The sequence below is a fragment of the Oryzias latipes genome, chromosome 22 (assembly GCF_053564925.1).
Source record: "Oryzias latipes strain Hd-rR chromosome 22, Olatipes_Hd-rR_3.1".
Taxonomy (NCBI): Eukaryota; Metazoa; Chordata; class Actinopteri; order Beloniformes; family Adrianichthyidae; genus Oryzias; species Oryzias latipes.
In genome coordinates, this window is record NC_136258.1 from 2,335,688 (window position 1) to 2,351,758 (window position 16,071).

General features: G+C 42.3%; 1 protein-coding gene across 2 annotated transcripts in view; it reads right to left on the reverse strand.

Moving 5' to 3' along the window:
- LOC101169650 (leucine-rich repeat and fibronectin type-III domain-containing protein 2) overlaps positions 1-16,071 on the reverse strand; it is a 198,633-nt gene that overhangs the window by 127,672 nt on the left and 54,890 nt on the right. For both annotated transcript variants that reach the window (XM_078940534.1, XM_004082825.5), the window contains exon 2: positions 7,349-7,468. The gene's annotated coding sequence lies outside the window, so the exon portion shown is untranslated. The remainder of the gene's footprint in view (positions 1-7,348; positions 7,469-16,071) is intronic.

A 16,071-nucleotide genomic window follows, 5' to 3' on the forward strand; every position in this document is an offset into this window, starting at 1 on the left:
ACGTAGGTAGGCGAGATTTTTATGATCCGTCCAAACGATGAACGGATGTTCAGCCCCCTCGAGCCAGTGACGCCATTCCTCCAGAGCGAGTTTAATGGCGAGGAGTTCGCGGTTACCGACGTCATAATTTCTCTCCGCCGTAGAAAGCTTCCTAGAGAAGAACGCACATGGTTTCAGTTTCCCCGAGCCAACCTCCCGTTGGGAAAGAATCGCTCCCACACCAGAATCGGAAGCGTCGACCTCGACAACGAACTGTCGGAGAGGATCAGGCTGTGAAAGAATGGGAGCGGAAGTAAAGAGGTGCTTAAGTCTAGTGAATGCGGATTGAGCTTCGGGGGTCCAGAGAAACGGTTTAGTAACGGAGGTGAGTTGAGTCAACGGAGCGGCAATGCTGCTATAGTTCCTTATGAAGCGACGGTAGAAATTTGCGAAGCCGAGGAACCTCTGAAGTTGTTTACGGGAAGTGGGAGGTTCCCAGCTGGTGACGGCCGCGATCTTGGCCGGATCGGGGCGAATGTTACCAGAGTCAATGATGAAACCCAGAAATGAAATGGTGGGTACATGAAACTCGCACTTTTCGGCTTTAACATATAGTCGGTTCTCTAAAAGCCGTGAGAGAACCTGGCGGACATGGTGGGTGTGTTCATCCAGATCGCGTGAATAAATAAGGATGTCGTCAAGGTAAACAAAGACGAAGCGGTTCAAAAAATCACGAAGAACATCGTTAACGAGATTCTGGAAGGTAGCAGGAGCGTTGGTGAGCCCAAAAGGCATCACCAAATACTCGAAATGACCGAGTGGGGTGTTAAAGGCGGTCTTCCACTCGTCCCCCTCCCTCATGCGAACCAAATAATAAGCGTTACGGAGGTCCAACTTGGAAAAGACTCGAGCGTCCTGAACAGAATGTAGAGCAGAGTCAATAAGCGGAAGGGAATATTTATTTTTAACAGTAATTTGATTGAGGTCGCGGTAATCAATGCATGGGCGCAGAGTTCTGTCCTTCTTCTGGACGAAGAAGAACCCCGCACCGACCGGAGAAGATGAGGGGCGAATATGACCAGCCGAGAGGGCTTCCTGGATATATTTTTCCATTGACAGTTTCTCAGGGCCTGATAAATTAAATAGCCTCCTCTTAGGCAGCGTAGCGCTTTTAACTAGTTCGATGGAACAGTCGTACGGCCTGTGGGGAGGAAGGGAACCAGCCCTGGTCTTACTGAAAACAGCCCCAAGATCGTGGTAGCACGGAGGAACCCTAGAAAGATCGATCTCCTCAGGATCTGGATCACAACGAGGAGAAACCGAGGGTATGGCGGAACGAAGACAATTAGCCATGCAGGTAGTGCTCCAGTTGGTAACGTGGAGATTAACCCAATCGAACTGGGGGTTGTGAGCGCGAAGCCAGGGGAACCCTAGAATGATGGGAGACTGGGGGGTCTTGGTAATGTAAAACTGAATGAGTTCGTGATGATTACCAGACGTGATGAGACGAACGGCCTTAGTACGGTGGGTTATGTGAGTGAGGACCTGACCACCCAATCCGGCCGCCCTGACAGGGATATCCAAAGGTTCTGTGGGAATGTTAAGCTCAGAAACAAGACAGTCATCAATGAAACTCTGCTCAGCTCCAGAGTCGATAAGGGCTCTACCTTCAAAAACACTAGAAGAAAAACTTAACTTGACAGGTAAATAAAGAAAAGGTCTCTCGGTAGAGAGAGAAGATTGACCCGCCCGTGGCCTGCCTTCTAACGGGGGGTTCGGGAGTTTAAACGAAGCTTACATTGATGAACGAGGTGACCGGTCTGGCCGCAATAGAAACACGCCCCCTCATCTCTTCGTCTCTGCCGCTCCTCAGGGGTGAGCTTAGAATGTCCAATCTGCATCGGTTCCTCTGTGGAGAGTCCGACAGAATCGTGAGACATAACATGAACATAGTTAGCAGCAGGGAATGGAGGAGAAGCACTGGTAAGGAGTCTCTTGTCTTGACGGGGGCGCTCAGCATGACGTTCACGGAGACGCACGTCGGACCGCAAGGCCGCGGTGACGAGCTCTTCAAAAGAGCTAGCCTCGGGTTGCGAACATGAATGGTCTTTAATCGAGTCATTAAGGGATTGGTAGAACACCCCTTTAAGGGCTATATCCGGCCAACCCGCCTCCACAGCTAGAATCCGAAAGTCTATTAGATGGTCACTCACGGATCTGTGGCGTTGTTTGAGGGCTAGCAGTCGGCGGGTGGCCTCCTCCTCCTTGCGGGGTTGGTCGAAAACCAGCCGGAACTCGCCTAAAAAGCGTTCGAATGGAACTTGAGAGATGGGATTAGCGGTCAGGTAAGCCTGAGCCCATTGAAGCGCTTTACCCCGGAGAGAGTTCACTATAAGGGTGATTTTGCTGTGGTCTGCATGATAGTGCCGAGGTGCCTGCTGGAAGATCAAACGACATTGCAGGAGGAATCCCCCGCAGGCTCCTACGTCACCCAGGAAAGGCTCAGGAAGGAGCCGGATGTTTTCGTGAGCTGCTTTGTCTGCAGCGGGGCCCGGGCTTCCGGTGGCGGAACCCGTGTTGCTGGCTGAGGCGTTAGTAGGTCCTCGGGAGGTTAAATCCGTCAGAGCCAGAGAAATACCGTCCAAGCGACGGAAAAGATCCTGCTGGGCGGCGGCCATCTGGTTGAGGGATTCAGCTTGCCGTCCCAGAGCGATGCCTTGGTGAGTGACGGCCAAGCGGAGTCCCTCCGGGTCAGCTGGGTCTGGGTAATGGCCAGTCCGTTCTGTCATGATCGGACTACTAGGGAGACCCAGATGCTGGAACCCGGAAGAAACTCAGGAAGGCGTTGTATTTAACAGGATGTTTTAATTATAGAAGTCAGGGGACGTCGTGGATGCAGGAAACTGCTGTGGCGAGGTGGAGCGCCGAGGACGGCGTTCACAGTCCGTGACGTGGTGGAGCGCCGAGGGCGGCGTGACCGGCTTGAGGCGAGACGTGGACGCTGAGGACAGCGTAATCAGCTTGAGGCGAGGCGTGAACGCTGAGGACAGCGTAACCAGCTTGAGGCAAGGCGAGGACGTCGAGGATGATGAAATCAGCGTGGAGCGAGGAACCAGCGTGACCAATGGAGTGAAGACCTGAAGACGTGAGACAGACGGTAAGTACAAGCTAGGATTACTAAAGCGAGGGTAACTTAACTTGAGGCCAGGCGTGATCACCGGAGTGAGTATAACGGACTGGCGTAGTATGCTGGGATGGATCTCCTTAAGAAGGTCTGCCAGGTGATGAGATGATGCAGGTCAGCTGGTTCCAATGACGGAGCAGGGAGGGGAGGAGTAGCAGCCGGAGGAACCGTGACAAGGTAAGCTGTTCGGTGTGGCATGCACTGGTCAAAGCGAATATATTTGCTGCTGAGCTGCTTCAAAATGCTCAAAGTGCTGTTGTGAAGGGTTTTAGAGCAGGTTCTGACAGAAGTCCAGATTTAAAAGAACAATCTACAAGAATGTGATGTCATTCTTTTACTGACTTAATCCTGAAGAGAAAGACATTAAGGAATGTTTACTTTATGGGTCATTAACATGATCATAAAACAAAAAAGCAACAAGTTCAGTCAAAAATCTTGGTGAAAACGCATAAAAGCTAGAAAAAACAGTAGACCTAAAATCCCCACAGTTTTCTAATATTCTGACTGACATCTGTTTTGCAGTTGTTTTCTGCCCATTTTTCCTCAGTTGAAAACCTTTTTTGTCTCACAGTTAACAAGAGCAAATCTTCCTGGGAAAGTGTAAAAGTTCGCTGAAGAACTTTCTTAACAATAGACTCCCACGCATTCCATAGACTGCAGTAGAGCCGTTTCTGTGTCTCTGCACGCCAGCCACAATTAAAAAAAGGGTTCTTTGCTCCAAGGTTGGCATATTGTTTTTTTTTTTTTTTAGATCCTGGGGTCAGGTTGGCACCACAATAAGAAGCTTCTAGATGATGCTGTCACACTGAATTCTGTTCAAGGCTTCAAAAAACACCAAAGCTGCTAAGAATCATCAGTGCAGTTGAACTGTTGTAAGTGACTCTTATGAGAGCAGCTCCCATCGCAGACTCACTGGCAGTTTTCCCACTCCTCCTGTAGATCTGTTTATGTGTGCGGCAACATGAACAAAAATGTTAAACTTAAAAGACCAAAGGTCACTGACACAGGCAGGGTAACTCATTTAATTTGCTGTATTTTCCGCACTAAAAGGTGAACTTAAAAGCCTTAATCTTTTTGAGAAACCCGTCAGTGCGGCTCATAATCCAGAGCATTTTCTATCTGGAATAACTCTGGTTGTGTTCACTGATGTCTAAGCAGAGAGGTACACGGCACCTGTTGAAATGTGTGTTGAGTGTTTTTGTGAATACACCAACACCGCTAACGTGCAGCAGTGTCAGACTGCTGCTGCACGTTAGCAGAGTATGAGGGAGACAGAGAGAGCGACAACAACCACCAAATACAACAACACAAAAACCCAAAGTAAAGAAAGGACTGGAAAAAGAAGGACTGAAGGGCAGATCAACACTGACAGAAGAACATCAGCTCTTCAAAGCTGAGACGCGTCTTAATGCCAACCTTTACTGTAAATAAAAGTCATTTTTTGTTTTGTGTCATTTTGTTTTTCACATTTTCATTTGTATTTTTTGTTGTGGTCGCAGTGTTTTGAGTTGTTTTGCCTCAAATTTGTTTAAAAAAGAAAATCTAAAATGTTATTTGTCAGTAGTTAAAAGTTGAAATGATTTTTTTTTTGTCTTTCATTTTAAAAGTATTGTCTGAAAGGACTAATAATATATATACTATTATTACCGGTATGTATTCATATCATTCACTTGAATAAAAGCACATGTTTTACATGAGTTATTCGTTTTGTGCATACTATTATATGGGTGTTGATAATAAATCAAATAAAGCAATAAAACAACATAAAAAGCCTTTTTTGGGAGCAGAAAGAGCCGGTTCTTTATACTGAACTGATCCAAAAGAGCTGGATCTCTAAGAAAAGCTGGAATTCCCATCACTACCCTGATGGGAGTTTTGTGAATATGCTAACGCAGCTAACGTGGCTAATGTGTAGCATTATTGGAATGTGTTAGTAACACGTAAAAAAAAAATAAAGTCGGGAGTCAGCATAGTCATGTTTGTTTTAGCCGTAATAGTTTTTTTTTCACGAGTTGCAAGCAAGGTTGGTAATTATTACGGGTATTGTGAATGTATGCTAACAGAGTTATGAATATGGCAAATGTGTAGTGAGTCACAAACACGTTAGTAAAGTCTGACTGACTGATGGACTCATCTCTGACATTTTTGTCTCTTAAAATGAGCATTATACTTTGGTGCGCTCTTTTATCACAAAAGTTCAAAAACTGACCATTCATTGACACTACACCTCATAATCTAATGTGCCTTATGGAAATGAAAATAAGGTAAATTCTCGGTTCTTTTTTTGACAATAAATGACAGCAATTCTAGGAAGTTCTGATTGATTAACGTTTAGATTTCCTTTTCTCCAGAGAAATTGGTCCAGTTTAACTAAAAGACAAAAATTCTGAGAGAAGTGGAAGCTGAACGGTGTGTTTTCCTGTTTTCTATCTGGGTAAACTCTGTGACTTAGCACACAAACTAGATGCTCACACCATCATGAACCATCCGGCAGAAGCAACGCATGACAACACCAAACCAAATCCTTTCTGAGTCTAATATAGGTTCCTATAAACGCTGTGAATTTCTGATATTTAAAATCTTCCAGTGTTTTCTGCTCTGCTGCCCGTCTTTCACCATGTCCTTGGATTCTCCAGATTTGTAAAAACAGATACTATCTTCAACCAGCAAAGCCATTAGAGAGAAATATTCTACACGGAATGTGTGGCACACAACGTTCCTTTGGGAATGTTGACCTCCTCTGCAGTTATCATTGTTTTTCTGAGAGCTGTCCACCGTCATCAGGAAGCAAAGCAGAAAAAGGAAACATCCTGAGCACAGAACGAGGGGCCCGAACGGGCGGAGAAGAAGTCGAGATGACAGGAAGGCAAGGGGAGCAAAATACTTGGAAAAGGAAAAAAGGAGTTGGAAGAAAAGAGTAAAGTCATTAAAAAATAATATAGTAAAAGATGTGAGAAGATTAGAAGCAGACGAATGCAGGAGGGTTCAGGGAATCGACAACTCTGAGTTTGAAAAAAGATGGCTGCCTGACGCTTCTGACAGTGAAAACAAGGATTTCGAATGAAACCTGGAAGAAAGGAGAAACACTTTTCTATTTATGTTTCACCTAAGAGCAACTGTGCCTGGTGCTCTGTCACAACACAGAGCATGTGCGGCTGCCCTGCTGACGGCACGCGAGGAGCAGGGGAGCATTCCCTTCACATGATCTTACCATGACTGACACTTTAAAAGCTCATGTCAACACTCACAGAAAAGCCACACACCCTTCCAATTAAAGTCTTCTTTTCCAAAGTCGCAGCAACAGTAAATGCAGCAGCGCAGGCTGCACTGTCTTAGACTGGTACTAAATGGAAGTGTCTCTGCTAATGCAATTGACCCAGTTTCTCTGTAAGGCAGAGATCTATAGGGAAGTAATTAAAAAAAAAAAAAAAGGTTCCTCTCAGTGTGTCGACCTCACAGGAAAAAAAAGAATAAAAACATCTCTGGCCACCGTGTTGGTTTGGAAGGAATGATTATTGTTTTCTTTGGATATAACACATATTTCAGGGGAATAAAGGACAAAAGTATGTGAAGAAACTAGATGAGAGAGGAAGACGGTGGGAGTACAGAAGAAAGCGGCTGTGATGGAAAGGCAGCGAAGATGATAAAGTAGATAAATTATTGAGATGATGGATAAATAAAAATAAAACAAAGTACAAAGAGTTGCAACAGAAGATGGAAAGAGAGGCAAAACAAGAGGAGGGAGACAAAGAAAAGCAGACAGAAGTAAAACAAGAAAAAACATCAATGAGAGGCTTAGCCCGCAGGGATAAAGGGAAGGAAAGAAACTGGCAAAAGAGGAGATATTATATAAGTAAAACAATCATAAATCCTAAATAAACAGAAAGAAGGAGAAATAGAAAGAGAATATTAGAGATGAAAAAGAGGTAAAGATGCAGAACTAAACAAAAGCAGAAACCGGAAGAGGAATGGCATTGCAAAAAGAGGACAAAAGCATAGGTTAAAGCGAAAAAAACAGTTAAAGACTAAAGTTGAAATACGTTGAGTGGAGAGTAAAGTAAAGTAAGTACTCCAGAATGTGTTTGGTAATCTTTCTTTTTGACTTCTTCTTACAAACAGCCAACAGAAAAGTAGGAAGTCTGTCTGATTGCATCTTCACTGTTTTTTTCGTTTGTGAGCACTGACCTTGAATTGCTCCTGAAAGCAGCAAACAATTCCAAGTCTTCCTCTCCCTCCCACGGATGGATGTGTCAGCGTCTGCGTGATGAGGAAGAGCTTCTCCACCTATTCCCTTCACTCCTCCACCTGCAGGGATTCGGGGATGAATGACAGAGAGCAGACGATCATTAGGAGCTGAGCGACTTGGAAACATCTGGATGCTTTTTAATATTTCCTGTGTCGTTCCAATATGAATGGAACAATGACAGAAAGTCTTTAATTCCCAATGTAGCTACTGTTTAAAGGTGTTTAAAATGAATATAGTTTCATTTCTACAAACCCTTTTTAAGCTGCCTTTGCATTTCTCAATAAATAAATGTTTCTGTTCCTAACAAAACAGAAACTGAGGAAATGCGTTTTAGTTTGAAATCAAAAAGGCAATAGATGGACGTCAGAGCTGCAATGTACGGTGGCCCTGAAGTTTACGTCACATCAAAAAAGTCACTCAACACGAAAACATATTAAAGATCCAAACAACAGGGAAAAAAAGAAAAATAATACATTTTGAAAAATAAACCAAAATTCCAAAAGCCAAAATGTGATTCCAAGTGGTTTGTTGGTGTAATTTGCACTTCAGGGCCACCGTAGAAAAGCCTTTTGACATTAAAAGGGAAAAGGTTCAAAGAAAGAAGTGAAAAGAAAGAAAAAAGTTTTCGGATGTTAAAGTTTTTGTACATGTTAGATATTGTAGTTAACCTTTGGTTTTTCAAATCTTTTATTAGCGGCACTACCTCTTATTGACATCAAACTGACATTTTACACACTGGACAATGCTATGGTTTGTGACCCCAGTCTTTGATGTAATTATATCGGCATGACCATAGAAAATAAATATTTGTATATTTATATAAGGTAAGCTATAATAAGTTGGTTTTATATGTTGAAAAATTCTGTTCTTTTTATATATTTATTTAAAACATATCTTGACGATGTAACTTGTGAAAATAACTAAATACATCATTTCTATTAAACTGCAACAGTTTAATTTAATCTAACTTAAAATACACTCCAAATGACCCCTAAAGAGTCCATCCGATTGGTCAAACGCATAAAGGGGTTTATTTGGTTCGTTAAATACTTCAAACTGCCATAAGATTGTTTTGGCGCATTCAAAGTTACCATTTATCCCAATTTTTGTTGACTTTTGCGATATGTGTATTACACAGCTTGATATCCCGATAACAATTAATTTGTGATTTATTGTGCAGCCATAGTCGTCATTTTTTTTAGGTAAATTCAATAAAAACTACGACTTAAAGGTTAGAAAATCACAGATATTGAATTCAACAAAAGAGGATATAATATAATGAAATATAAATATAATTCCACCATTCAGGATAAGTTGAATAACATAATGTAAATAATATTTTTTTTTAGTTTGTAACTATTCATTAGTTTGTTACTATTAATTAATCTACCACCATTTTTTGGTGGTAGATTAATTTCAAGTAAAAATATATACTTGAGTAATACCCCAAAAAGTGCCTGGAGGGATCTTCTTAGAATAACATTTTCCACGATGACGGTTTGCATCGGCGCTTTAACATGGATGTTACTTTGACATCAGGTCACCTTTTAATGACAACGCCTCTTTTCTCTGCCCGAGCCTGACCTCAGTAACCTGCAGCTTAATCAGGTTTGCAGTTTGCTACTTCAAACTCTTGTTCTACCACCACTAATCTTCTTCTTTGGCTTTTGGCTGCTCCCTATAGGGGTCGCCACAGGGAATCATCCGCCTCTATCCAATCCAATAATCCCCAAAAAAAGGAAGTTAGCTTAAGTCAGAAAGCCATGCATGCAACACGTTAAACTGTCCATAGAGAACCACCTTCAAATGGAGGAAATACTTCTTTTTCCGGTCTCAACAGAAAAGATTTGGGGATTCTGCTGGAACAAGTAGCTCCATATCTGATTGCTGGGTCCACTGGGGCTCCATGGACAAATATTTGTATTGGCAGGTCTGGATCAGCTCATGGCAACACACCTCATCATCTGTGGCTGCAAAAAGGCTTACGCCAAGATGAAACCCATCATCACGCCATCATGATACTTTAGCTTCAGCGAGGATGTGGATTTAAGGATGATGTTATTAAAACTTGAATTCACCAGCTTCTGTCTTTTTCTTATCATTTCTAGTGGCAGGCTTTTGTTCCAACAATTTAGGATTTCATTGTGGTGCATTTCAGAGAATAATTGACATCTTTTAAGTATTCATAATGACTGAGCTCCTGGGATTTTGACCTGTTGAATATTACTGCCTTCAAAATTACAAAATTCAAAGATCATTGAACTAAATGACAGAACAAACACATAAATAAACAACAGCAAAAAACAAATGAAAGCATATACCATGTCTTCATTAGTTTCCCTTAATTTCCAGAGGTTTTTGCCCCTTTAACAAGATTATTTCACTACAGCAAAAAAAAAGTCTTTGTTGCAGAAATATGTGTTTGGCAAAAAAAAAAAAAGTTTTTTTGAGAACAAAAACCAAATGCTAGATGTGACACGAAGCTTCTAGAACCGCCCATTTACCCCTCTGACAACGGACAACAACTCTGAGAATGCCAGAACACTTGAAAGAAAATCTGAAAGCCAGCAGAATTAGAAAAACAAATGCGTGCAAAGCTCATGTTTGGCTGATGTTTTGTCTTTTGCCTATTTTCCCTGAAGTGGAAAGAGCTACAAACTTAGTGCTGCGAACAGTAGGTGGTCTTATCTTTCTCTGGATGAGGCGCATGCTGGTAAAAGCTGTCATGGATGCATTCACTTATTTCTTTAACCATAGAACTGTCAGATTTCCACTTTTGCACGTGACTATGATTTTAGTAAATATGTGTTAACACATTAAAAGGGCCTATATTATGCTTTTCTGAAGCCTTTAAGTGTAACTTACATCCATATATATGATCATATATTACCTTTAGCACACTAAACGTAATTTGTGACGCCGCAATGTGTGCACCCACTTGTTTTCATGGGTTGTGAGGGGCTGGTGCTCAGAGAGTAGGTTTTTACAGGAATACTCACAAATGTGTAAATAGATCAAAATACCGCTATAGGGTTCTTTTTTGTGAGCAATTATCATTATAATACAATCAAAAGCTCAAAAAATTGATTTTCCATGATATATGTGCTTTTGGGTGGGAAAGGTCTTGGTAAGGCGTGTCCAAAGTCTGGTGCGTGGGTCAAATGCAGCGCCTGATCAAATTTCTACGGGCCTGAAAGGCTCCTGTCATAAAATCAAAAATAGGCGGCCGCCAGCACTTTCTTACAAGTATGATTTCTGATTTCATGATTGTGCTTGCCGTTGTAGCTGTTGTTAACCTGTGGCGAACTATTTCTGGTCTTTAAGTTTGAAATCAACAGAAATTTGGGTAATATTGTATTTAGATGTGTTTCTGTTCTATGTGAAGAAATAAAAAGTATTCCTTTGCAAAACAATAATGTCATTAAATAGTTAATTTGCATTTGATGCTAATTTAAGGCTTCAGATCATTTCAGGCCAAATGATTGGCCCTCAGACATTTTGGAAAATCTGACCCTCTCTGCAAAAAGTTTGGACACCTCTGGTCTAGATCATTTCTTAAAATGAAAAGATACACTGAAGATGAAAGACGTGTCCCAGGATAACGTTCATTAATAACCGTTGTGCCATCTTGTGGGGTCCAGATGACCCCACTACTTCTTGGCACGTTAACGTTAGGAGTTGGGTCATCTAGACCCACTAGACAGTGCTCTGAACCTTTTTTCTTCAATGATTTGTGATCTTCACTGGTGTCCATGGATTACATGAAATCTTTCCACCTTTGTCCACCTTTGTCATGGTAGGGAGAACACGTCAATGGAAGGGGGGGGTCCTCTGGACCCTAAGACAGCACCAGGGTTATGAGCGTTGCCACATTGACTAGCACTTTACAATGCTAAACGGCACTTAGACAAGCTTTACAAAGCAGATTTGCCTCGTAGTTAAGCTTCTTCTAATACTTGCTAGCTTTCTTATTTGCCTGACAAATGTTGGAAAATAAAGGAAAATGTTTTAATAATTTCTATTGTATGTATTAAATATATTTCCATCAATCACACCCTCCCCCTTGAGAGTGCTTTGAGTATCAATGTTCATACGGTCATAAGGGCTTCGTGGCCAGCACTCCAACAGACCACTCAGTGAGCGTGATAAACTGAGGCAAAGTCCCTCTCAGCCTCACTCTGCTGTCACCCATAAGCAGCTGACGTCAAAATACATCTGTGAGTAGACTGAAAGGAGGCTGCGTCAGTGACTGGATAGATGATTAAAGATTTGTGAGCAGGTCAATCTCCTAAAATACCTCTGGATACGATATATAGAGAAAGTTCTTAGGTTAGTCAGAATCAATCCTATACCATGTCGTGAACACACTGCTGAGCTTCGAAGTGGAACAGAAACAGCAGATTATGGTTTTACCACATAGCTGGGCCGTCTTGATCAAAGGTACAAGTTCCAAACTGCTGCCATGGAGGGGAGGGCTGGGGTGGGGATTTTTGTGCTTGTCTCTACAGCCAGCCAAGCCCGCTGACAATGACTCATGCGGGGTATAATGTGATTTCCATGTTCTGCTCGTCAGCAGTTCCAGACAAAAAGCCATGTGTACTCATTTATATCACACATTAAGAGATTTGCAGAAAACACATTTGAGCTTAGAGCACATCTTCAGGGTGCAAACGTTACCGCAAGCAGAAGCTGAAACAGTTTGTCAGGTCAAGTCACAAGAGCAAAGCTAAAGGCCGGAGGGTCTTTAACCCACAATTCCCGGTTTTTGGGCAAGTTTTTTGCTCTTTACTTCAAGCTGTGAGTGCTTAAAGTGCCTCTCTACCCATGGAGTTGAAGTCTTCTGGCTAAGATGGAATTCAGGTAAAGAACTGTAGAACAAAAAAGGAAAGATGGAAAAAGAGATGTTCCTGTTAGAGACTTAAATAAAAAGTAAATAAAGATCTATTGATATATTTTCAGTGTTTCATGTGGTCTATTAATTATTGTTTCGCTGTTTTTAGCCTAAATCAAAATCCTGTGTCGTTTTCTAGGACATAGTTTCTGCAGGGTGGTAGTAGTTCATTAGGAATTCACCTCTGGGTTGTAGGCGTGTGGCTAAGAGCTCTCGTTTATGAGCTCTTCTGCCATCTTACAGCCCCTCACACCCCAAACTGACATTCCCGGAGCAACAATAATTGTCAGCAATCTTGAAGCTTTCCAGCCGTACAGCTTTGAGCCATGGATGGATCTATTGTCTGAAGGTGGATCCATCAGAAAGGAGCAGAGTAGGGAGCTTGTGGCTCGCCCAGCATATTTTCTACGTCACTAATAAGATTTTTTCAAACAGTATTTTTTCATCTGCTCGTCATTTAAAACAATTTCAAGAAAGAAATACTCAAAATGCAATTTTAGATTTACGTTTCTGTATATACGTCCTCCAACCTTGAGAAAAATGCCAGGAGAACATGTTAAAAACACCAAAAACCTGATTTTCATGAGGGTGGGTCTTTCAGGGCTCTTTAATGTGTGAGCCTTTCAAAGGCCAATATCATGCTTTTATTTGGCACACTAACGAACATTTTTTTAAATAAAATAATAATTATTTTTGCAACTCATTTTCTTTTTTTTTTTTTTTTAACTTGTCCTGTCCAACAGCTGGGCAGACAGACGAGAGCTGAGGGCCTCTTGTGTTGGACATATTTTGCTTTAACAAGAGGGGTTATTAATCTTCAGACAAACCAAAGGTATGTCTGAATAAACCACTTTTGTAATTGAGGCCAAACTTTATTAATTTCAATCATGTCTGAAAATCTTTGGTGTTGGACCGGACGGAAAAGGAAAGAGGGGAAGAAGAGAGAGGGACGCTAGAGAGAGGGGGGGGGGGTAGGGGGTGATAATAGGAGGGGAAGGGGGATAAGACCATGAAGCAGCATAGAGCAGACAGGTTTACTGGTTGTTAATTATTATGGTAAGGTTCAAATGCAGTACAAAAAGGGCGGGGCCCGTCCACACACACACTCAAATGTTATAAACACACCTGCTAGCTGCAAAAATGTCCACCTGTCGACATGTACACAAAACAGATAGTGTTTTCACACGCATACTTATGCCTTAAAACCAACTAGTGTGAAATATTTCAGTCATTCAGTCATGCAAGCTTTTAGTGCAAAGGTGAGCTAACACCAGTGCTCAGGTGAGGTTTTATGTTCTTCTAAAATGGATGGTGGAACGTGAAAAGAAGGAGGAGGAGCGCCCAGCCACCCCCACACCCAGACCCCCGCCGCAGCAGCAGCGGCAGCCAGAATTCCCCCAACGCCACACGGGAACCGGCAGGGAACAACCGCCGCCCGGGCGACCAAGCCCGCCACCCAGGCCAGGGCCAGCAGGGCCGCCGCAAGGCCCCCAGAGCCAGAGGCCAGGGAAGCATGGAGGGAAAGAGAGCGCCGCCCCAGCCCAACCAGGAGAGCAGCCCCCCCGCCGCGCCGGGGGGGCTGCTCTCCTGGTTTTCCTGGTTTTCCTGGTTTTCCTTTGCAGAAGTGAGACGACTCAATCTCTGAGGCACCACCTTTTGCTCCTTGTGGGTGTCGCCCATTTCATGACGTCTGCGTTTTGCCCACGGAAACAAACGTCCAAACTTTTGCAGAGGGATGTGCACATTGTGCAAAGGAAACCGTTTTGCTAATCACAGCCAGCTCCATGGGGAAAGTGGGTGTTTGTCTTAGCCTGGGGGCGGTGCTGGCAGTGCAGGCTCTTCCTGTTCCCACTTGTCTATGTCACGATGTGAGAAACCGCTCCTTTTTTGTGGAGCTGGTGCTCAGAGAGCAGGTTTTTAGAGGAATACTCAGAGATGAGTGAACGGATCAAAATACCACTTTGGGTTTGTTCTTTGTAAGGAAAGGATATTATAATACACTGAAAAGCTCAAAAAGTAGATTTTGCACGATGTAGGCCTTTTTAGGTCTGTAGCAGATAACAGAATGAAAACAAACATGATTTTAGAAGAGATCTGAGCTGTATCAAGTGACACTGCTTCTCCTTGGTGTACAACCTTGACTGTCATCAAAAAAAATTAACCAAAAAGAAAAAAGCTATTTCATGACAAGATAAGTTTATCCAAAACAAAATAAAGCTTTATGGAAGATAAAGGACATTTTGTGAAGAGTCCAGATATTATGAATATGGAGGGAACTCAGCCTTAATGTATCTGCTTGTAAACTGTTTAACTGCATAAGTTGGTAAAAGCAAGATATATGGGAAAAAAAACAAAAGAAATATGATTTCTATAGGAATTTTCTTGTTTTAATTTAGATTTTAAAAAGAAATGCAATATTTTGGGATCAGTCGTCCTACCACTAAACATTTGGATTTTTTTAAAAGGTCTATATCGTCCATTATCATTTCTTTTAGCTTTGAAGTTAGTTATAAAAGTCATCCCTCACGAAAAACAATCCTAAAGTGGTATTTTGATCTGTTTACGCATTTGTGAGTATTCCTCTAAAAACCTGCGCTCTAAGCACCAGCCTGTCCCACCCCAGAAAAACGACCGGGTTCTCACGAGCTCTCGGAAACAAGTGAGGAACCGCCCCTTCCAGGAAGAGTCTGCGCTGCCAGCACCGCCCCCAGGCTAACACACACTTTCTGCTGAGCTAGCGGTGACTGGCTAAATGCTTTCCTTTCATATGCACAATATGCACATCCATCTTTGCCTAATTTCGGATTTGTTTGTTTTCGTAGGCGGAAAAACACACACACGCATCCAAGGCCGACTCTAGCTTGACGTCATGAAATGGGCGGCACCCACAAGGAGCGAAAGGCGGAGCCTCAGAGATCGAGTCATCTCACTTCTGGGTTGAAAAATTGGCTGTGAAAATAATTAATAGTTCATTAAAATTTGATCTTTAGCATAGCAAAGGTAATATATTATATTGTGGGTGGCTGTGGTGCAGCGGCAGGGCGGTCAACCCATGATTGCAAGATTGCAGGTTTGATTTCTGCCTTGCACGCCTATACGTTGAAGTGTCCTTGGGCAAGACATTGAACCCCACCTTGCCTCTGGTGGGAGGTTGGCGCCAGTGTTCGGCAGTGGAGCCGCCACCAGTGTGTGAATGTGTGTGTGACTTCGAGGAATATAGTAAACATATTTAACAAATATAATATAGTCTACGCCATTTACCATATTACCAGTGTGTTTGACATAGACCCTTTACCATCCTTAGGACTGATTATTCTTTAAATTGTTTCTCACATACCCCTGATCCAGGGATTATCTGTGGAGATAAATCTGTCTTTCTTTTAAATCTAGTTCAAGCAAAGGGGTTAAACAGCATTCAATCCAGCCTTTTTTCTGCTAACTGCAGCTGTTTATGTTGTACACACTTGGTTTTTATATGGTACCTACTGGCTATTTACGTGTTGTTACTTCCATGCCGAGCTATTTAGTTTGAAAAGTATTCAGAGCCAGCTTAAAGTTAATGTTGAGTCTAATTCAATATTTTACAATTACAAATAAACAGCAGTGTTTCTAATAACAGCTCTTTATTATTAAATATTTGTTACTAAACCCTCATATTTACTATAAATGTGAAAACTGAAACTGACTGCCTCATTAAAAAGCTAACAGACATATATATGACCTTTCGTCATCAGACTTCATCACTACCTGCTCACTGCAAAAGTGCAGAAC